Here is a 23,784-nt window from a genome sequence, read left to right as displayed (position 1 = left end):
CTTTAGGGCTAAAATTGTAGACCTGCACAAGGCTGGGGTGCGCTACAGGACAAAAGGCAAGCAGCTTGGTGAGAAGTCAACAACTGTTTGTGCAGCTATTAAAAAATGGAAGAAGTTCAAGATGACGGTCAATCTCCCTCGGTCTGGGGCCCCATGCAAGATCTCACCTTGTGGGGCATTAATGATTATGAGGAAGGTGAGGGATCAGCTCAGAACTACACTGCAGGTCCTGGCCAATGACCTGAAGAGAGCTGGGACCACAGTCTCAAAGAAAAACATTAGTAACACACTACGCCATCATGGATTAAAATCCTGCAGCACACGCAAGGTCCCCCTGCTCAAGCCAGCGCATGTCCAGGCCTGTCTGAAGTTTGCCAGTGACCATCTGGATGATCCAGAGGAGGAATGGGAGAAGTTTATGTGGACAAAAATAGAGCTTTTTGGTCTAAACTCTACTTGCTGTGTTTGGAGGAAGAAGAAGGATGAGTACAACCCCAAGAATACCATCCCAACCGTGAAGCATGGAGGTGGAAACATCATTCTTTGGGGATGCTTTTCTGCAAAGAGGACAGGATGACTGCATCGTATTGAGGGGAGGATGGATGGGGCCATGTATTGAGAGATCTTGGCCAACAACCTCCTTCCTTTAGTAAGAGCATTGAAGATGGGCCATGGCTGGGTCTTCCGGCATGGCAAAGACCCGAAACACACAGCCAGGGCAACTAAGTAGTAGCTCAGTAAGAAGCATCTCAAGGTCCTAGAGTGGCCTAGCGGGTCTCCAGACCTGAACCCAATAGAAAATCTTTGGAGGGAGCTGAAGGTCCATATTGCCCAGTGAAAGCCTCGAAACCTGAAGGATCTGCAGAAGCTCTGTATGGAGGAGTGGGCCAAAATCCCTGCTGCAGTGTGTGCAAACCTGGTCAAGAACTACAGGAAACGTATGATCTCTGTAATTGGAAAACAAAGGTTTCTGTACCAAATATTAGGTTCTGCTATTCTGACATATCAAATACGTATGTCATGTAATAAAATGCAAATTAATTACTTAGAAATCATATATTGTGATTTTCTGGATTTTTGTTTTAGATTCCATCTCTTAGGCCCTGTACACACGACCGAGTTTCTCGGCAGAATTCAGCCAGAAACTCGGTTCAGAGCTGAATTCTGCCGAGAAACCCGGCCGTGTGTACACTTTCGGCCGAGGAAGCCGACGAGGACCTCGGCGAGGAAATAGAGAACATGTTCTCTATTTCCTCGTTGTTCTACGGGAGAACTCGGCCCGCCGAGCTCCTCGGCGGCTCCAGGACTGAACACGCCGAGGAACTCGATGTGTTTGGCACGTCGAGTTCCTCGGCCGTGTGTACGGGGCCTCACAGTTGAAGAGTACCTATGATAAAAATCATAGACCTCTACATGCTTTGTAAGTAGCAAAACCTGCAAAATCGTCAGTGTATCAAATACATGTTCTCCCCACTGTAGATCACCCAGAGGGGAATGTTTATTTCTTAACCGCTTGCCGACCGCCCACCGTACTTTTACGACGGCAGGTCGGCTCGGAGGCGAAAAATCACATAATATAATGTGATTTTGCATTGCGGCCACTAGGGGCACCCCCTTTTTGCCCCTGATGCTGATGCGAGTGCCCGGCAGGCGCGATCACCGCCGGGCACCTGCGATCACTCATGACTGAGCGATAACCGGGAGCTGTGTGTGTAAACACACAGCTCCCGGTTCTTTCAGGGGGTTAAATGACTGATCGTATGTTCATACAATGTACGAACAGCGATCTGTCATTTCCCCTAGTCAGTCCCATCCCCCCTTCAGTTAGAACACAATGAGGGAACATAATTAGCCCCTTGATCGCCCCCTAGTGTTAACCCCTTCCCTGCCAGTGACATTTTTACAGTAATCAATGCATTTTAATAGCACTGATCGCTATAAAAATGCCAATGGTCCCAAAAATATCTCAAAAGTTTCCGAAGTGTCCGCCATAAGGTCGCAGTACTGATAAAAATCACAGATCGCCGTCATTACTAGTAAAAAAAAAAACATTAATAAAAATGCCATAAAACTATCCCCTATTTTGTAGACGCTATAACTTTTGCGCAAACCAATCAATAAACGCTTTTTTTTTAATGAAAAATATGTAGAAGAATACGTATCGGCCTAAACTGAGGAAAAAATAGTTTTTTTCATATATTTTTGGGGGATATTTATTACTGTAGCGCCCTTCTTGCTTTCAGTGTGGGCGCTGCGCTGAAGTTAGTGGGGAATGGGAGAGTTATTTTGCTACCATTCGCAATTTTCTAAATTTGGGCTACTGTCATCCTGGAACTGTCCTGTAGGTCAGTCTGCGCTCCGGGGATGCGGTCCCATTCCTGGGCGACAGTTGGCGCTAGAGGGGTTCCCGGCGGACAGTTGGAGGGGTTTTCCCTCGCGGGGAATGCTGGGGGAGAGTATGTCTGTGGCAGACGCCATTTTGTGTGGTTCTTCGCGGGTTCCAGGTGCAGCACCCACCTTCAGGGTGTGCGCATCCAACGGACCCCAGCGATGGCCTTCCAGGCCGGGGTCGCATGCTACACGGAGCTCCATGTTCCTGATAGGGGCCCCAGTGACTTACTGGGTTCCCAACTTTACTGAGGAGATCCCAGGCTGTGTGCCGTTCGATGGGGGGGGGGGTCGGCTTGAGGAGAACCCGAAGGCAGGTTGTCCAACAGGGCTTGAACGAACGATCGGGGATCTGGTGACCGGGACATTGACAGGTACACTTCAACTGTCACCCGGTGACCCTAACTTAACCTACTGGGAGAATTTGCTCAATCCGTTCACCTCATTCAAGTGTTAGGCCTGTGGCAGAGGCCCTAGAGCCAGGCCTGTGGCAGAGGCCTGTTCCTCCCAGCAATCTAAAGTTACACTTCGGCTGCCAGGCTTGTGGCAGAGGTCTGTCCGGAGGCACTTCACCCACTCTGGCTAGAGTGGCGACGAACGGTGACTACTACTATTGTACTACTGAGAGCAGGATTGCTCTTTCTCATATCCAGGCCTGATACTGCAAGGTTCTCTCTCTTGCTTCATCAACCTTTTTGCTCTACCTCATGTTGATATTGGCCATGTTGGGTCTGGAAATAAAGCATTTGAAAACCTTTATTCATTGACTGGACATTTGCTCACTACTCTACTCATCAACTACACCCCTAGACAACACTGAGGTAACTTAAAGTGGAGGTTCCATAAAAAAAACAATTCTGCTTTAAACTGTAGCTTACGACTAAAAAAGAAAACATTTTTTTTTTACTCATCTGGAAATGCCTGTTGCTATGCGGTCCCAAGAAATCTGCCTTTGAAAGCACCTAGGATTCTGACATCATCTCCCTCTAATGCTCCTGGGAAATGTGTGTCATTTCCCAGGATGCAGTGCGCTGTCCAATTATCACTCCCATCCAAGACTTCCAGGAAGTAAGTGCCTGTAGGCTTCACAATGCCCACAAGCAAAATGGCAACGGTGTAGATATAGTTTTATAAACTATCTTTTTTGAATATCTATGCGGATCGGCGGTGGATTGTAAAATAGTAAGTGACCAGATTTATATTATAAAAACTCAGGATGAAAGGACATACATTTAAAAATGCAAATTGTGGTTGGAACTCCGCTTTAATATGCTGATCCCAACAACAACCAGCAGCTCCTGAGGGGGTAGCGCTACATTACAGCAAAAAGTAAAAAATATTCTTTTTTTTTTTCAAAATTGTCGCTCTATTTGTGTTTATAGCGCAAAAAATAGAAACCGCCGAGGTGATCAAATACCACCAAAAGAAAGCTCTATTTGTGAGGAAAAAAGGACGTCAGCCACGTCGCACGACCGCACAATTGTCAGTTAAAGCGACGCAGTGCCGAATCGAAAAAAGTGTCCCGTCATTGACCAGCAAAATGGTCCAGGGCTGAAGTGGTTAACTAAAGTGGAGTTACTCTTTAAGAATTGATGAGCTGCAATAAATTATTTTTGGGGATTTTTATACCACTTTACCATTACAGAACAAGTCCAGGTGAATATAAGTAAATCCTGGTAACACAATCATACTGTTTAGGATCCCCAGTGTGCTCCGAGCTTTATTCTCCAAAGTGTAATGTGCACATTGTATTGCAGGCTTTGGATGAGTATGAATGTGAGTGTATGTGTGGAGTTATGGAGCACACAGTGTGTAGTGTGTGTCTGTATACACAGGGTGTAGTGTGTCCCCTTACACAGGGTGTAGTGTGTAACCCATACATAGACTGTGTACACCTCCCAGTCAGAGTGGGAGTAGTTAGTCCTCCTCATCATCATCACTTGTTGCTCGGCTCTCCGCCTCCTGGCCGGCCCAATGACAGCTGCTACTAGCTCCTTCCCAGGGCCCTGGCAGCCCGCTCTGATCACTGTGCCCAGAGCGGGGAGCCCGGTGAGTAGCAGGGTCCGATCACTGCGGGGAGGGGGAGGGGAGGGGGGGCATAGGGAGATCGGAGGGGACAAGCTCTGTCCTGTGTGGGACTTGTCACTATCACTGTGCATACAACTTCCAGCAACTCCGGCTGGAGGGGAGGACCAGATGTCATCCAGTTCAGCACTTGTCTGCTCCGCACTGATGCCAGGCTCAGGGAAAAGTTGACATGGCAAACTTCCTCGCAGTCTGATCTCCATAGATCGCTGACATGGGCTGCCTGGTGCTGCCAGGGAGGGGGCGGGGCTACACGCTGCTAAGTGACAGCTCGGCTGCACGACCACTCCACGCTGATCGCTGTGCCAGCTCATATACTCACACTGATCGCTGTGCCAGCTCATATACTCACGCTGATCGCTGTGCCAGCTCATATTCTCACACTGATCGATGTGCCGAATCATATTCTCACACTGATCGCTGTGCCAGCTCATATTCTCACACTGATCGCTGTGCCAGCTCATATATTCACACTGATCGCTGTACCAGCTCATATACCCACACTGATCGCTGTGCCAGCTCATATTCTCACACTGATCGCTGTGCCAGATCATATTCTCACACTGATCGCTGTGCCAGCTCATATACTCACATTGATAGCTGTGCCAGCCCATACACTCACACTGATTGCTGTGCCAGCCCATACACTTACACTGATTGCTGTGCCAGCCCATACACTTACACTGATCGCTGTGCCAGCTCATATTCTGACACGGATCGCTGTGCCAGCTCATATACTCATACTGATTGCTGTGCCAGCTCATGCACTCACACTGATCTCTGTGCCAGCCCATACACTCACAATGATCAATGTGCCAGCCCATACACTCACACTGATTGCTGTGCCAGCCCATACACTCACACGGATCGCTGTGCCAGCTCATACACTCACACTGATCGCTGTGCTAGCTCATAGACTCACACTGATCTCTGTGCCAGCCCATACACTCACAATGATCGCTGTGCCAGCCCATACACTCACACGGATCGCTGTGCCAGCCCATACACTCACAATGATCGCTGTGCCAGCTCATATTCTCACACGGATCGCTGTGCCAGAACATATACTCACACTGATCGCTGTGCCAGCCCATACACTCACAATGATCGCTGTGCCAGCTCATATTCTCATACGGATCGCTGTGCCAGCTCATTAACTCACACTGATCGCTGTGCCAGCTCATATACTCACATTGGATCATTGATCATACTCCTCATCCAGTAACTTTTATCACAAACAGGATCATTGTTTTGTCATTTATACCTTGTATATTTACTATTTGCAGCTTCATCTAACTTTTTTTTTTATGATGCATATGGTGTCTCATTATACTTAAAGCGGGAGTTCACCCGAAATTATTTTTTTAACATTAGATTGGGCCTAATTACGGGAAGCAGAATCCAGTGTTTTGATTAAAATCAATGCAGTACTTACCTTTTTTAAGATAGATGTTCTCCCGCCGCTTCCAGGTATGGTCTTCGGGACTGGGCGTTCCTATTTGATTGACAGCCTTCCGACGGTCGCATACAGCGCGTCACGAGTTGCCGAACGTCGGTGCGGCGCTATACGGCACCTGCGCACCGACGTTCGGCTATTTGCGGAAACTGGTGACGCGCTGTATGCGACGGTCGGAAGGCTGTCAATCAAATAGGAACGCCCAGTCCCGTAGCCCATACCCGGAAGCGGCGGGAGAACATCTATCTCAAAAAAGGTAAGTACTGCATTGATTTTAATCAAAACACCCGATTCTGCTTCCCGTAATTAGGCCCAATCTAATGTTAAAAATTGATTTTTTGGGTGAACCTCGCACTGATGGCTGGCGGGCACTGATAGGTGACATTTATGGGCACTGATGGGGAAGGCTGCCTGCAACGCCCATCCTGGTACTCCTTGCACCCGGCCGCATAACAGCGGCAGCGGCCATCTTGTTACACCCAGCCCAAACTATATGGGCTGAGGTGTAACAAGATGTCCGCTGCTGGCATACTGTGTCCGAGTGCAGGGTGTACCAAGATGGGCGTCTCTGACGGCAACACGGAGCATCACTTCAGCGACCGAATGTGCCGGCTTCGGTCACCCTGAACTCTGCACTCCCTGTCAGCTTGACGCACCGCTCTCCGCTCCGCCTGCTACTCCGCCAGATATCGGCTAAGGCATCAGAATGCTCGGTATCGGTACCGATACTAGTATCGGTATCGGAACAACCATAATAGAAACCAAACAACTTACAGGTTTTCGTCAAAGCTTAATTGGACAAGCCGAAGTTAGAAGCTGATTGGCTACCATGCACAGCTGCACATGATTTTGCACTCTCCAGTTTTAGTAAATCGACCCCAAAGTGTATTTAAAGCGGGGGTTCACCCTATAAAAAAAAAGTTTTTCCTCTAGCATAAAATTAGGCATAGTAGCGCGAGCTACAGTATGCCTGTATTTATTTTTTTAGCCCGGTACTCACTGTGCAATCGTATATTGAAGATTCCGACTCCCTGCGGGGAATGGGCGTTCCTATCCAGAGGGAAGGTGATTGACGGCCGGCTCTGGTGCGTCACGCTTCTCCGGAAATAGCCGAAATAGGACTTGGCTCTTCACGGCGCCTGCGCATAGTCTGTGCGCAGACGCCGTATAGCGCCGTGAAGAGCCGAGACCTACTCCGGCTGTCTTCGGGGAGCGTGACGTGCCAGAGCCGGCCATCAATCACCTTCCCTCTGGATAGGAACGCCCATTCCCCGCGGGGAGTTGGAATCTTCAATATACGATTGCACAGTGAGTACCGGGCTAAAAAAATAAATACAGGCATACTGTAGCTCGCGCTACTATGCCTAATTTTATGCTAAAATGTTGTTATGGAGGGTGAACCACCGCTTTAAAGGCCAGCTCACACCACATGCAGTCCAGTGGGTTTTCTTTCTGCATCAAACATGCATGGAGAGTAGGTTGTATGATTTTCCATGACATAGGGTCACACCAGTGCCTGCAGTACCAGTTCCAGAAAAAAAAAGTGCACTGAACTGTACTGGAACGCCGTAAAACGCATCAAAAATGCACTGGAACACACCTAAATGCATGAAAAATGCACTGGGACACACATGTCCCTATTTGAAGCTAATAAAAAAGAAAGGGGAAAAATGCACTGGACTGCATTAAAAACGCACTGGAAAGCATAAAAAACGTGCATGCAGAAAAGCATCTGGAACACATCTGCGTTTTTATGGTGTAAACTGGTATATTGCAGCTTGCCAATTCTTAGATGTGAAGGCTGCTTTTTTTTTTCTTTTCGTTTTAGTAAATCAAACTCTTTATGTATGATCATTTCATATAGGAAACATTTGCATTTACGTACCCTTGTGGAGATCGGCTTTATTTTAATGTGAACGAGTCCTGGTCATGGCTTTTTTTCTTTTATGTTTACTGGGCGATCGGACTTAGTCTCTTATTTTTCAACTTTAAAGTGGTTATAAACCCCCCAACAAAAAACAAAAAAATACTTACCTTAGATCTAAGCTGTTGCAGCGATCCCGCACACCGCTGTGGCTGGTGACATGTCTCCCGGAGTTATTTCCAGGTTTGCGGTTCCGATGCTGTAATTGGCCGTTGACGTAATGATGTCACGGCTGATAAAGAAAGGGTACGAGCGAGCCGTTTCTTCCGTGCACATGACGTCGGCGCAATCGTGTATGGTAAATATCTCCTAAACCGTGCAAGTTTAGGAGATATTAAAAGTACCTACAGGTAAGTCCTATTCTAGGCCTACCTGTAGGTACAAGTGGTGTAACAGGGTTTACAATCACTTTAAGCTCTGGTTCACACCGAATGCAGCTTTGTGCTACTTCAACGTGATTTCAAAGCCACTGGTCAGTGCGATTTCATGTGTGGCTTGTCGACATCTGTACTATTCCCTGCACAGATGTAAAGGCAAATCGCACATGAAATCGCCACAAATTAGTGCAGGAACATTTTTCAAATTGGTACAAGTCAGAGTCACATTGATTTGAATGGTTCCACGATCACAAATAGGGTGCGACTTGTCATGCGATTTTGAACTGTCAAATCGCATGACAAATCGCACCGGTGTGGTGGCAAACTGAACCAACTGGCCAAATTAGCAGTTAGAGGGTAGACACAAACCATTTACCACTGACAGGGGTGCTTACAATGGTCTGTTTTTTTGGTTCCTTTTAGGGTAAAGGTTTTCTATAGCTACTTATAGGGTACTGGCTCAAGTTACTGATGGTTGAACTAGTCAAAACATCTTGCATTTATTTCGCGTGTATTTGTATGTATTTGCGCATGCACGAGTAAAATAAATTCTAGCTCTCAGAATGGAATTTAAACCTCTTCAATATTACATTGTATGTGCGTTTGTGCGTAAAATACTGACCAGCAACTCAGATTGCAGTATTATTATTTTTTATTGCATGTTACGTGCCTGTGTGTACAGCGGCATTGAAAACAATGGGCAGCACACTACCATCTCCCAATGACAACCAGCAGGGGTTCTAACCACTCTATCCAAATCTCGAAAAAAATGTTTATACTTTTATTAGCCAAGTAGGTCCCTGAAGTTATTATGTTACCATATGACCTTCTTTTTAGTGGTGTTTAACTACATTGTTTATTTGTTTATTCTGAAAGTTAGACATCCCTTTCAATTGAGTGTATATATTCTTTATTGACAAGAGGGTGTTGAAGATAGGTGTGTTTATATAGACTTCAATGGGCCAGAAAATGCATAAAAAAGTGTGAACCAGGCCAATTTTGACGCACTTTAAATGACAATTACGCTGTCATTCAGCACTGCACCCATATGACATTTTTAGCTTTTTTTTCTTTTCCAATAATTTGTATTGAAAAAAGTTTTAGGCAAACAATGAGGTACAAAATCGTACAAGTAAATCAACACATTTTTGTTGCGATAAAACAATACCATATCATAACTACCGTCTACAGCCGTCTGAGCCCAAGGAAAATAGGTAAAAACATATAAATGCACGGTCTGGAGACCGTAAAAATTACCATAAAAATTCACCCATCGGAGACATTTCCACTCCGCCAAATGACTCACTATTTACAGACATTATGTCGAGATCAGGGTGATATTACAACTCAGACTTTTTATGAAAACTCATGGAAAATTGTAACTCATGGTAGAAACCACTGATCCCCATGCAAAGGATACCAGCTAATTTCTCATTAATCATGATTAGCGATGAGCCCGTAGTTCGAGGGCCGAAGTGGTTAATATTCATACCAGAACCTGGAGGGGGAACCCACACCATTTTTTTTCAATGATTTTTTATGTATATTGCCGGGAGCCGACAATACATTTCAGCCACGAGCAATTTTAAATGACATTTTTTCCTTTGGAAATGCAGGACCGTTCAGGTCAGTTTTCTAGGTGGACTTGAATGGACACTCAATGTACCTCTATGGAGCTACAGATGTCAGTGGTGACATGTCCACTGATATCCGATTCGCTCTGATCCACAGAATCCAGATGGATGGAAACCCCAGGAACGATATTTAAAGGAATAATTAATTTGTATTGCTTCACTTTTAGCATTATTAAAATCACTGCTCTTGAAAAAAATGCTTTTTTTAAAAAAAAATTTGCATTGATACATGTCCCCTGGGGCAGGACCCAGGTCCCCAAACACTTTTTAGGACAATAACTTGCATATTAGCCTTTAAAATGAACACTTTTGATTTTTCACATTCGTGTTCTGCTACGAAACGAGAGGTGTTTGTCTTATCCCTTACCATGATCCAGGAGATTTTGTTTTTCACCATGGTAATCTTAGCTGCCAGAAAGATAAAGAAGGCAAGAGTCCTGAGATTTTTAGGTAACTGACTTGATAGGTCAGAAAATAATGCCGTCTTAAATTTTTTTATGAATATTCAGTCCGGTCACTGAATATTTTTTCTTTTTAAATAGGCAAAAACTAAAACCTTCTGTAAACGAAACGTGGCTAAACACGAGTTCAAATTGTAATTGTGTATATTTTGGAAATGCCACTTGGCTGTGCCAGTATGTTTTTGGGTATCGTATCAGTAGATTTCCATCTGGTAGGTTGCCAACATGGCAGGTCAGTAGAGCTTGAAGGGACTAACTTCAGTTCATTGGTGGACAGTCTACTCGATTTTGTAGACCTCGTGTGCCTTCTTGCACCGTTGCAACATTTTTTATATTTTTTGAAGCACAATGAGATATCGGTGCTATGGCCGTGAATCCACAATTTATCAGCACTGGACATTTCCACGAGGCACGCGCACAGTTTGAGGCTGAAAAAACACACTAGGGTAAAATGAAAGCATTCTTTTATTGTGCCCTAGGAAGCACTGGCGGCGCGTACAGCTGGCCCTAGAAGTGAATGGCTGTAGGCACTTTTATTCGGTTAAACACCAATGCATTTGTGCATTGTTGCAAATGAAAGCATGCATGTATGTTGTATAAAAAAGCTATAGAAAGTTCTCCTTTATTCAGTGGCAAAGGCACAGATTGTGGAGGGGTATATTTAACCTAGACAGTGTGACATGATGATAACACAAGCAGCCATCACATGCACTTTACACTCCCGGCTTCCTTTTTTGTTCCTGCTCTGGCTGACACATATTGCAGTAAAAGGAATTCATGTCTTTTCCTCCGTCAGGAATGTGTGTATTGTTTGTAACCTGAATGTTAGGATTGTGCATGCTGAATGTGGACTTGTAATGGTGATGCAGCAACTTGTATTTCATTTATTTTTTTTGCAATCTGTGACATTTGGTCACCAGAGTTCAGTGACATCTAGTCCATTGTTTGTTTCTAGGTTGCGTGAGGAGATTAGAATAGAATGTGCAATTTCATCAGCTACGTACCTACTGCCTGTAGGTTTAGTGTTCTTTCTGTAATTAATGTTTTGCAAAACTAATTCTTCCATGTACTATAACAGAACGGTACCAGTTCCCAACAGTTACACAATTCTATGAGTTCCTGGACATGCCCAAGGAAAATAAGTTCCCCTGCTGCCCTCTCTCATAGCTCACAGAGGCCACGCCGGATTAGGCAGAGGTAGCTTAGTTAGTGATCTGCAGCCACATGAGAGGCCCTCTTTTGTCAGAAAAAGTGCCCGAGCGAGCCGACCGGAGCCTAAAAGCACTCATTTTCTTCAAAAATCTGTTGTGGAGGGCCCCTCTCCAGAGTATGGAAGTTCCTCAGATCCCTCCAGCTGTTCCCCTGGGTTACCAGAGCTGTCTTGGACTTCACTGTGAGTGACACTGTTTATGAGGATAATTGCAAATAGATGTTTGTGTTCTGTACTGTTTTACTGATGTAGTTTGCAGTTAGACTGAGGGGTTGATTTACTAAACTGGAGAGTGCAAAAACTGGTGCAGCTCTGCATAGAAACCAATCAGCTTCAATTTTTTTTGTCAAAGCTTAAAGTAGAACTATGGGCAAAACTTTTTTTTTTTTTAATTTTGGATAGCGTAAGGTAGGGTTATTTTTTTTCTTTATCTTTGTCCCATTGCGGAGATTTCCCTTCACTTCCTGTCTTGTAGCCAAACAGGAAGTGAGAAGAAATCCCTGCAAATTAAGGGAATTTCTTTGGGACATCCAGGTCATCTAAACTAGTATCCCTATTGGAAGATTTCCCCTCTATTACTTTTCTGAGGACAATCCAAAATTTGGGATTTTTTACTTTGCCCATCTCCTTATAGGAGAACAGGCATACATTTTTCTTTTAGTTAGTTTTAGTTTTTTAGTTTTAGTATTTAGACTTTAATTGAAGTTAGAAGCTGATTTGCTATCATGCACAGCTGCACCAGATTTTGCACACCCCTGTCTATTGTTATAGAGTATTATAGAGTGCTATGCAACCACGTTACCTTGATGGAGTCACAGAGACAATGCTGTGAAAACTTCATGTTTGTGCAGCTTTCATATGTTTATGGAGCTTCCATGTTATAGAGTCTTATAGAGGTGGTGCTATGCAACCACATAATACCTTGATGGAGTCACAGAGACATTGCTGTGAAGAGGCAATGTTTGTGCAGCTTTCATATGTTTATGCAGCTTTCATGGTATAGTCTTATAGAAATTGTGCTTTGCAACCACATAATACCTTGATGGAGTCACAGAGACATTGCTGTGAAGAGTCCATGTTTGTGCAGCTTTCATATGTTTATGCAGTTTTCAAGTTATAGAGTCTTATAAAGATTGTGCTATGCAACCACATAATACCTTGATGGAGTCACAAAGACAATGCTGTGAAGAGTCCATGTTTGTACAGCGTTTATTATTCTGCAGTGCCATCCTGAACCAGTTTGGCATTATTGCTACGTCATACCTGTGAAGTAAGTTGCAAAATAGGCTTATAACACATGTGATTGTAGAATAGTGCAGGGGGTTTGCCTGATTGGATACAAGTTGATTGGATAGTTTAGGTAAGTCCTCAAATTACATAGTTTCGGCAGATCTAAAGTTGATTCTACAGAAATTATATGGTCAGATTTTAAAGTGCATGGTTAGCCAAACAGTTATTGTCTGATTATTCAACGATTACTCACTCTGTTAACGGGGGACCTGGGATTGTGTCTTTTCCATTTAGGCATAGTAGCTCTCTTCTGGCTTATTATGAACGGTCCCACTTTAGTTTTCAAAGGAGTTGGGTAGCAGTAGGAGTCACGTGATTATTGTTTTTATCAAGCAAGATGCCTTATTTGGAAGAAGTTTGATATGATTTCTCAATTTTTTAAATAGAAAATAGAGCGCAGGTTCTCTATTTTTCTCGTTGAGATTCTGGCCAGATTTCCTGACGAGAAACCTGAAAGCCTCGTACACACGAACGGTTTTCTCGGCAAGAAAGCTCTGCCAGCAGTTTTCTTGCAGTTTTTTGCCGAGAAAACCGGTTGTGTGTACGAGGCCTAAGAAAGTAATCCAGAAACCATAATTTTACCATAATATTGTCAGATACTTTTTTCTAGTTAGATGGCTTGTATGTGTTTGAAAAACAAACGTATGAGGCCCCGTACACACGACCGAGTTTCTCGGCAGAATACGGGGCCTCACTGGTAAAGAATTAGCTGGCCATTATAGAATTGAGGTGCTCCGTTAGGGTACTTTCACACTGAGGCAGTTTTCAGGCATTTTAGCATTAAAAATAGCGCATGTAAAGCGCCTGAAAACTGCCCCTCAGTGTAAAAGCCTGTGTGCTTTCACAGTGGGGCAGTGCGCTTGCGGGACAGGAAAAAAAACTCCTGCAAGCAGCATCTTTGGGGCGGTGTGGGAACGGCATATACAGCGCTCCTAAACCGCCCCTGCCCATTGGAATAAATGGGCAGTGCTTCAGAAGCACCTGAAAAGCACTTCCGAAGTGCCGCAACACAGGCTCTACTAACCCCTTCTTCGGCTGCTAGCGGGAGTTAAATGCACCGGGGGTTAAACAGACCCGCCGACCCAGTGTGAAAGTACCTAGTGAGCTCTCCACAAAAGAGGGTCCACTTATTTCTGTCAGTGGGGTTGATTTACTAAAGGCAAACAAACTGTGTACTTTGCAAGTTCAGTTGCACGTTGCAAGAGCATTTGCTCGAGCACATAGTGAATGAGGAGAAGGTCTGCTGACTTCCATCATCCAATCATGTGCAAGCAGAAATGCTGTTTATTTTTATTTTCCTTGCGTCTGTAGGAGTATTCTTTGCAAAATGAAGCTTCACCTCATTTACTATACTCTGGAGCAAATGCCCCTGCGGGGTGCAACTGCACTTGTAAAGTGCACAGTTTATTTCCCTATACTAAATCAACCCTGATGAGTCTTATTGCTCCCGTTGTATTATCAATATTTTTGCTGTTCTGTTCTGTTTTTTGCAGTGACTGTATTTGATGGCATGGCACAGTGGTGACAATTGATGGCACACTTGCTGTGTTTGATGGCATGGCACAGTGGTGACAATTGATGGCACAGTGGCTGCATTTAGTGGCATGGCACAGTGGTGACAATTGATGGCACAGTTGCTGTGTTGCATGGCACAGTGGTGACAATTGATGGCACAGTGGCTGCGTTTGATGGCATGGCACAGTGGTGACAATTGATGGCACAGTTGCTGTTTGATGGCATGGCACAGTGGTGACAATTGATGGCACAGTGGCTGCATTTGGTGGCATGGCACAGTGGTGACAATTGATGGCACAGTTGCTGTGTTGCATGGCACAGTGGTGACAATTGATGGCACAGTGGCTGCGTTTGATGGCATGGCACAGTGGTGACAATTGATGGCACAGTTGCTGTTTGATGGCATGGCACAGTGGTGACAATTGATGGCACAGTGGCTGCATTTGGTGGCATGGCACAGTGGCTGCGTTTGATGGCACAGTGGCTACATGTGATGGGCACAGTGAGGCTGCAATTTTTTTCTTTTCGTTTGCGCCCCCCAAAAAGTTTGAGCACCAGCCGCCACTGCCTGCCACTGACACCAACAGTGGGGCACTATTCCTTCCACTGACACCAACGATGGGGCATATTTACTTCCACTGACAACAAAAATGGGACACTATTCCTCCCACTGACACTAATTATTTCTCCCCCCTAATACCAAAGATAGGGCATTGTTTACTCCCACTGGGCACAGTCCGGTCCCCCTAAAGTCTTAAGGACAGTAAACTGGCCTTTTATTTAGAAAGTTTGGAGACCCCTGCTATATACCAATATAGGGGACATTTTTCACACTGATCCCCAGTCAGTTTAGTAAGAAGTTCCCCTAGACCAGTGGTATCCAAACTGCAGCCCACAGGCCAAATATGGCCTTTTTGCATGCCTTTATCTGGCCCTTGGGGGGCCATTCCATCTACTGACACCAATGTTGAAGCACCATTCCTCCCACAGACCCCAATGATGGGGCACCATTACTCCCACTAACACCAATGATGGGGCGCCATTACTCCCACTGACACCAATGATAGAACACTATTTCTCCCTTGAAGATCAACAATGGGACATTATTTCTCCCACTAGAACCAAGGATGGGGCATCATTTTCTCCCAGTGACACCATGGCATTTTTTATTCCCACTGGCCACAGTCCAACCCCCCTAAAGCCTGAAGGACAGTAAACTGGACCCTTGTTTAGAAAGTTTGGAGACCCCTGCTGTAAAGGAAGAAGATTTATAATTACCTTTTTGGTGGTATCTTAAAGCTCCCCATCTCCTGAGGTTTTCTGGCCACTGTGGGTATCTGGTGCTTTTAGTTGTGTCAGATACCTGGTCTCCCTCCATGTGTTGCATTTCTTTTTGTTGGCTCCTATGTCAATACAAGATGGAAGGGCCAGAAGAAAGAACCATAGCTTGCGGTGTAGGACAAAGTTTTCCAAACACATAGGAGCACCGAGATCTCCTTTTCTTTTTTTTTTCTTATGTCCTGTACACACGAGCGGAATTTCCGTCGGAAAAAAGTTGGATGTTTTTTCTGACGGAATTCCGCTCAAGCTTGGCTTGCATGCGGTCACACAAAAGTTCTCTGAACTTTCAAGCGTCGACGAGGCTAAAAAAAGAAGTTGAATGCTTCCGAACATGCGTTGAATTGTTTCCGAGCATGCATGTTTTTTTCCCGTCGGAATTGCATACAGACCAATGGATTTTCCAATAGGAATTGTTTCCGTCTAAAAAATTGAGAACCAGCTCTGAAACTTTTGCTGGCAGAAATTCCGACAGCAAAAGTCTGATGGAGCCTACACACGGTCGGAATTTCCGATGAAAAGCTCACATCAGACTTTTGCTGGTGGAAATTCCGCTCCTGTGTACAGGGCATAAGTCTCCAAGAGGTCTAAGTGTCTGAGAGTTTTTTTTAGTAGTTATAGGTCATCCTATCAATCACTGTTCACATATCTCACTATACTACTTCCTCATTTAGCTTTTTTGGTTCTTTGATCACCTCCCTGCTACAGTATTTAGACAGATTTCTCTGCTTGTAAGGACAATGAAGCATGAATCAGTAGGCTGCTCACTTTACAAGGGGATTTTCTCCAGAGCTTAGTAAATGTGCTGAAATGTCACTTTGCAAGAATACCCAATCACATGCAAGAAAAAAAAATGCATTTTCCTTTAACGTGATTGGATGATGGAGGTCAGCAGAGCTTCACCTCATTTATTAAGCTCTAGGGAAAATTCCATTGCAAAGTGATCAGTCTGTTTGTTTAGTAAATCAACCCCAAAGTGTGGAGGTTATCAAAGGCCAACAATTACATTGGGGCCCCTGGCTATGCAACTAGCCTAAAGTGTACCTGTTATCACATTTAAAGGGACACTCCACTTTCGTGGGGAGAAAAAATAATATAGCGTGTACAATTGCGATACAAGTCATATGGTAATTGAATGCTATTAAAAATTACCTTTCCTTTTCATTCTGTAATTTTCTATAAATGCAAAGCAATATGGCTACATGGAGTTGTATTGTATACAGAACGTGTACTGACCACTCCCCAGAAACATCATTTCCTGCTTGTGTGATTGGCTCACCAATTTACTTTAACTCGGTATTCCCGAGTCTGGCTGAGGCCCCGTACACACGACCAGTTTCCTCGACAGAATTCAGCTTCCGACCGAGTTTCTGGCTGAATTCTGCCGAGAAACCCGGCCGTGTGTACAACTTCGCCGAGGAAGCCGACGAGGAGCTCGACAAGGAAATAGAGAACATGTTTTCTATTTCCTCGTTGTTCTATGGGAGCTCTCGGCCCGCCGAGCTCCTCGGCGGCTTCAGGGCTGAACTGGCCGAGGAACTCGATGTGTTTGGCACGTCGAGTTCCTCGGCCGTGTGTACGGGGCCTCAGGGTGGAATTTCAGCACCAATAGCGGTATCCCCGAGCCAGACTCGGGATCGCATCGCAGTGTCCACAGGCAGAGGTTACTTACCTTGTCCCTGGATCCTGTGTTGCCTCTCCGCTGTGTGATCGAGCTGTGTCCTCCTCGCTCGATTCACACAGTGCCGCGTGCCGCTGAGCTCCGTTCCCTGCGACGTCACGACGCACGGGGGCAGAGATCGGCACCAAATTCAAAAAAGTAAATACACACAATAGATACAGTATACTGTAATCTTATAGATTACAGTACTGTATGTAAAAAATACACACCCCCCTTGTCCTTAGTGGTCTGCCCAGTGTCCTACATGTACTTTTATATAATAAAAACTGTTCTTTCTGCCTGGAAACTGTAGATTGTCCATAGCAATCAAAAGTGTCCCTTTATGTCAAAAATAGTTTTAGACCAGCCAAAAAACAGTGATAATAAATTAGAATCACTTGCAGAATTGAGCGATAGCGATTTGTGGAGAAATTCGTCATCAAACACTGAAAGTAATGACAGCGACAATTCTGCAACTGAGCAAATTTCAGTGTTTTTGATTTGATTACATTATTGAATAATTTTTATTATAATTATATTATTATTTGTTATAATTATTTATAGTTATTTATTATATTATAATTTATGATTTTGTTTTTCAAACTTTATTATACCCCGGATGCCTACTAGACTCTTGTTTGGACAAATTTAAGTGAGTTATTCCTAAGAATTACAGACCTACAATATAAAACGCCAAATTTCCATGCAAAATAATTGTACCGCTTTCAGCATCAAAAATCTGAAATGATCATACCGCCAGGGAGGATAAAACAAAGACACTGGGGTGCAACGTATTCTTATTTAATAAGAAAGTAGTCAACACAACGACCCCTTTCACACTGGGTCATTTTTCAGGCACTATTGCGCTAAAAACAGTGCCTGCAAACTGACCTTAACAGCCGCTCCTGTTTCTGGAGTGTGAAAGCCCCAAAGGGCTTTCACACTGGAGTGGTGCGCTAGCAAAACAGTAAAAAAAGTCCTGCTAGCCGCATCTTTGGAGCGGTGAAGGAGCAGTGTGTATACCGCTTCTCCGCCGCTCCTTCCTATTGAAATCAATTGGACACCACGGCTATACCGCCGGTAAAGCGCCTCTGCAGAGGCACTTTACAGTGGTTTTTAACCCCTTCTCGGCCACTAGCCGGGGGGTAAAACCGCCCCACTAGCGGCCGAATAGCACCGTGAAATTGGCAGTAAAGCGCCCTAAAATTAGCGGCACTTTACTGCCGACGCACCTGTGTGAAAGGGGCCAAAGTGAACAGTCCTAAATAAGGCAAATGTGTTCACTTTGAATAGCCAATCATGCTAGAATATGATTGGATATTTAAAGTGAACACAGGTTCATCTTATTTGCTAAAATTCAATTGGCAAAGCCTCTCCTCCTTTAGGCTAGCCATACATTATACAATTTTCTGACTCAATTTCCTTTAGCTTTGCCTAAGTAGTACAAGGGCCTGCCTGATTGCATACAAATTTGAAAGTGTTTAGGTTTGACCTCATATTATATGGTTTCTGTAAATCTAAAGGAAAATTGGACAAGAAAAGTGTATAATGTATGGCCAGCCTGAGTAAGGTTTATGTGTGTATGGCTATTAAACTGTGTACTGTAAGCGTTAAAAAAGATGTAAACTAATACAAACAGAAAAATGATGTGATGAAATAACAGATTTGAAATGATATACATGGCAATCAAACTAGACTGTGGCCTTTAACAAAAGAATTACTGAGTCATTTACACAGTTCTGGATACTTGCTTTACAGCTGTGATTGCACTGTAATCCTATATGTCCTCATATTCTGCTAGCAGTCATTTAAATTCTTTGTGCTACTGTATGTTTGCTAATCGAGAGAGGTATTCTTATTGGTAAAAAATAGAGATGATATTACTGCAATAGGATCCGAACACTTTTCATATCTGTGTGAAAGTGGAGTTCCACCCATAAATATAACATTACATCAGTAGTTTTAAAAAAATGTCATTAGTCCTTTACAAATTTTTTTTTTTTTTTTTAGATGCCTTCAAAGTGTTGTTGCTAGGCAGAATAGTTAATCTTCCCACTTCCTGCACCTAGGTGCTTAACCTCCCTGGCGGTAAACCAGAGCGTGACTCGGGGTTGGTTTTCAATGCTAAAATCGGTATCCCCGAGTCACGCTCGGGGTGGACGTGCAGCGGCGCGGCTTACCTTACGCTGGATCCACAGGCAAATTACTCACCTTGTCCCTGGATCCAGCGATGCCACCCCGCTGTGTGAGCGAGCGGGACCTCCTCGCTCGATTCACAGTCCCCGTGTGCCGCCGATCTCCGTTCCCTGCGACGTTACGACGCACGGGGACGGAGAACGGCGCCAAATTCAAAAAAGTAAACAAACACTTTACATACAGTATACTGTAATATTATAGATTACAGTACTGTATGTAAAAAATACACACCCCCCTTGTCCCTAGTGGTCTGCCCAGTGCCCTGCATGTACTTTTATAAAAATAAAAAAATGTCATTTCTGCCTAAAAACTGTAGATTGTCCAAAAGTGTCCCTTTATGTCAAAAATGGTTTTAGATCAGCTAGAAAACAGCAATAATAAATTATAATCACTTGCAGAAATGTGCCATAGCGATTTGTGGGGAAATTCGTCATAAAAAAAAAAAAATAATGACAGCGACAATTCTGCAACTGAGCAAATTTCAGTGATTTTGAGTTGATTACATTATTGAATAATTTTTATTATAATTATATTATTATTTGTTATAATTATTTATAATTATTTATTATATTATAATTTATAATTTTGTTTTAAAAAAAAAATCATACCCGGGATGCCTACAAGACTCTTGCTTGGTCAGATTTAAGTGAGTTATTTCTAAAAATTACAGGCCTACAGTATAAAACGCCAAATTTCCTTGCAAAATAAATGTACCGCTTTTGGTATGTAATTCCAGACAGAATCATACCGCCAGGGAGGTTAAGCTTCCTAACCTACACTGCACAGACTCCTGGGAATGTAGTGGGTGTAACTTTCCAGGAGTCTGTGCACTCCCCAGTCTCAAAGAATCATGTGACTTGGACAGCACAGGTGCAGAAACCTGATCTGACACTGCTTGTGCATCACTGAGCATGTGCGAGATCTGCAAGGCTGAAATCCAGGAAGTCATACAGTCTGGCTTCATGATGCCCACACTTAAGATGGCCCCAGTCAATTTCTATTTTATAAAGTGTCTAAATGCTGTAACAACCTAACAAAACGGACCTTAGTTTACAGACTAACTTTACTAGACTACATTAAGCTTGTGTATTACAGGGGTATTTATATTTAAAAAGTGAAATTGTGGCCGGAACTCCACTTTAACTTGATGATTGTTGTAAAAATAAATGATTACTGAGATTTCATTTTGCAGAATCGCTTTTATTGTTATAGGTTCAAATGAATTTCCACCTATATTTATCATGGATCATGGATTACCCTTGACTATCCTATATAACTGGCCCTACAGAGAGCCAAGATAAGTAAGTGAATCAGAGTACAATGAAAACACTCAGTGGATGAAAAGGGACTGAAAAGAATTAACTTGGCTTTATAGTAATAATAAATCCTTCTCTTTTTTAATAGTGGTGTCAGACGTTGGGGGGGCAAACTGTTTGACCTCCTTGCTTAAGCCTAGTATAAACGATCAGAAAACTGAAGAAAAATACGGCTTTTGAAGCAATCATCAGATAATCTGATCTTTACTACACAGCTTTCGAGATTATCACAACAGTTCATCTGAAATTATCCGAAGGAACAAACACAAAAAAATGTTCTTGTACAATACCAGAACTAATGATTTTCATTAAATCAGTAGTACAGTATTTGTCTGTAAAAACAAAATCAGTAGAGCAAGAGCACGCATGCTCTGAAACGAAAGAATACATTACAATACTGTACAATGCAACACATTACATCACTTCCGAAGTTGAATTCTGTCGTATGAGAAATTTTGGAAATTAACCACTTAAGACCCGGACCATTATGCAGGTAAAGGACCTTGCCCCTTTTTGCGATTCGGCACTGCGTCGCTTTAACTGACAATTGCGCGGTCGCGCGACGTGGCTCCCAAACAAAATTGGCGTCCTTTTTTTCCTACAAATAGAGCTTTCTTTTGGTGGTATTTGATCACCTCTGCGTTTTTTTTTTTTTTGCGCTATAAACAAAAATAGAGCAACAATTTTGAAAAAAAAACAATATTTTTTACTTTTTGCTATAATAAATATCCCCAAAAAATATATAAAAAATATTTTTTTCCCTCAGTTTAGGCCGATAAGTATTCTACCTATTTTTGGTAAAAAAAATCGCAATAAGCATTTATTGATTGGTTTGCGCAAAAGTTATAGCGTTTACAAAATAGGGGATAGTTTTATGGCATTTTTATTAATATATTTTCTTTTATACTAGTAATGGCGGCGATCAGCGATTTTTTTTTCGTGACTGCTACATTATGGCGGACACATCGGACACTTTTGACACATTTTTGGGACCATTGTCATTTTCACAGCGAAAAGTGCTTTTAAAAATGCACTGATTACTGTAAAATGACAATGGCAGTGAAGGGGTTAACCACTAGGGGGCGCTGAGGTGTTAAGTGTGCCCTAAGGGAGTGATTCTTACTGTAGGGGGTGTGGCTGGACATGTGATGTCACTGTTCGCCGTTCCCTATAACAGGGAACAGACAATCAGTGACACACCTCTCCCCGTTCTTCAGCTCCTGTGACCCGATCGGGGGACACCAGCGGCGATCGGGTCCACGGGTCCTGCTGGTGTGGTCACGGTGCTACAGACTGGGTCGCGAGCACGACCCTCGGCTCTGCACTTAAAGGGCAACGTACCTGTACGTGCCTGTGCCCAGCCGTGTCATTCTGCCGATGTATATCGGCGTTAGGCGGTCCACAACTGGCTAAAAAGCCTTCTGTGTGCAGCAGCCCCCCTAACACTTACCTGAAACCCATCTCTGTTCAGCGATGTCCACAAGTCCCTCGGCTATTCGGGACTCTCCTTCCTGCACCATTGGCTCCCGCTGCTGTCAATAAAACTCAGTTAGCCAATCAGAAGAGAGAGGGGGTAGGCCAAACTGCAGCTCTGTGTCTGAATGGACACACGGAGCTGCAGCTCGGGTACCCCCATAGCAAGCACTCCCTAGGGATATATCAAATTAAAACACCTAAATATGATATACTTTCCTATTTATGTAATAATGCTAGCAGAATAAGAATAAAAAAGTAGTCAATGTTAACTGAGAGAGTGAAGTTCTGCTTTAAATACAAGTTTATACACAAGTAAAGGTAGAGGGTGCACCAGTCTAGTGCATAACTGCATATCTCTTTATTAAATAAAAAAGGTAATCCATCCTACTCACAAAAGAAAAATAAACATAACCGTGCATTGTGCAGGAGAACATCATGACCATCAGATAGGGCGCAACTCTTTATTATTTAGCCGCTTACTGACCACCCCACGTATATGTACTGTGTGGCGGTGGCTCCTACTGGCAGAATCACATACATCTACGTGATTCTGTACTTCAGGGTCTGCGATGTGCACGTGCGGCGCCAGCGACCAGCTCCCACTGTGATTAGGTACAGCGGGATCCAATTAGCGGGTCTGGCGGACCCGATGTCCGCCGGGACCTGAGGATCATTCCCGAGAGAAGCAGAGCGGCGGTCTGCCTATGTAAACAAGGCAGATCGCCGATCTGTGACAAGGGAAGACAGAGATCCTGTGTTTCTGCTAAGCAGGGACATAGATCTGTCTTTCCACAGTGCCAGCACTCCCCACACAGTTAGTAAGCACTCCCTAGGGACACATTTAACCCTTTAATTGCCCCTGATGTTTACCCCTTCCCTGCCAGTGTCATTAGTACAGTGACAGTGTATATTGATTACTGTAGTAGTGTCACTGGTCCCCCAAAAAATGTCAAAAGTGTCACTTGGTGTCCAATTTGTTCGCTGCAATGTCGCAGTACCGCTATAAGTCGCCGATCAGCACCATTGCTAGTGAAAAAAAAAATATATATAAATATATCCCATAGTTTGTAGACGCTATAACTTTTGTGAAAAAAAAAATCAATATACACTTATTGGGATTTTTTTTTACCAAAAACATGTAGCAGAATACAAATTAGCCTAAACTGATGAATAAATTAGATTTTTTTTAATTGGATATGTTTTATAGCAGAAAGTAAATAATATTGTTTTATTTTTTTCAGAATTGTTGGTCTTTTTTTGTTTATAATGCAAAAAATAAAAACTGCAAAAATGATCAAATAACACCAAAAGAAAGCTATATTTGTGGGAGAAAAAAGGACATATTTTTTTTTGGGGGTACAGCGTTGCATGACCGAGCTATTTTTTTTAATGAATTATTGACTTGGATATTAATAGCTTAGTCACCAAAAAAAGTGTCAAAAAAGTTATAATGATAGG

At 43.5% G+C, this 23,784-nt stretch overlaps 1 protein-coding gene across 1 annotated transcript in view; it reads left to right on the top strand.

Annotated features, from left to right (window-relative positions):
* Positions 1-4,342: 4,342 nt before the first annotated feature.
* The window catches only part of SLC26A2 (solute carrier family 26 member 2), a 71,822-nt gene continuing 52,380 nt past the window's right edge, over positions 4,343-23,784 (top strand). The window contains exon 1 of the mRNA XM_040344507.1: positions 4,343-4,437. The gene's annotated coding sequence lies outside the window, so the exon portion shown is untranslated. The remainder of the gene's footprint in view (positions 4,438-23,784) is intronic.

The sequence above is a fragment of the Rana temporaria genome, chromosome 3, assembly GCF_905171775.1.
Source record: "Rana temporaria chromosome 3, aRanTem1.1, whole genome shotgun sequence".
Classification (NCBI taxonomy): domain Eukaryota; kingdom Metazoa; phylum Chordata; class Amphibia; order Anura; family Ranidae; genus Rana; species Rana temporaria.
Note: the sequence above shows the minus strand (reverse complement) of the source record. Positions and strands in the feature narration are given on the sequence as shown.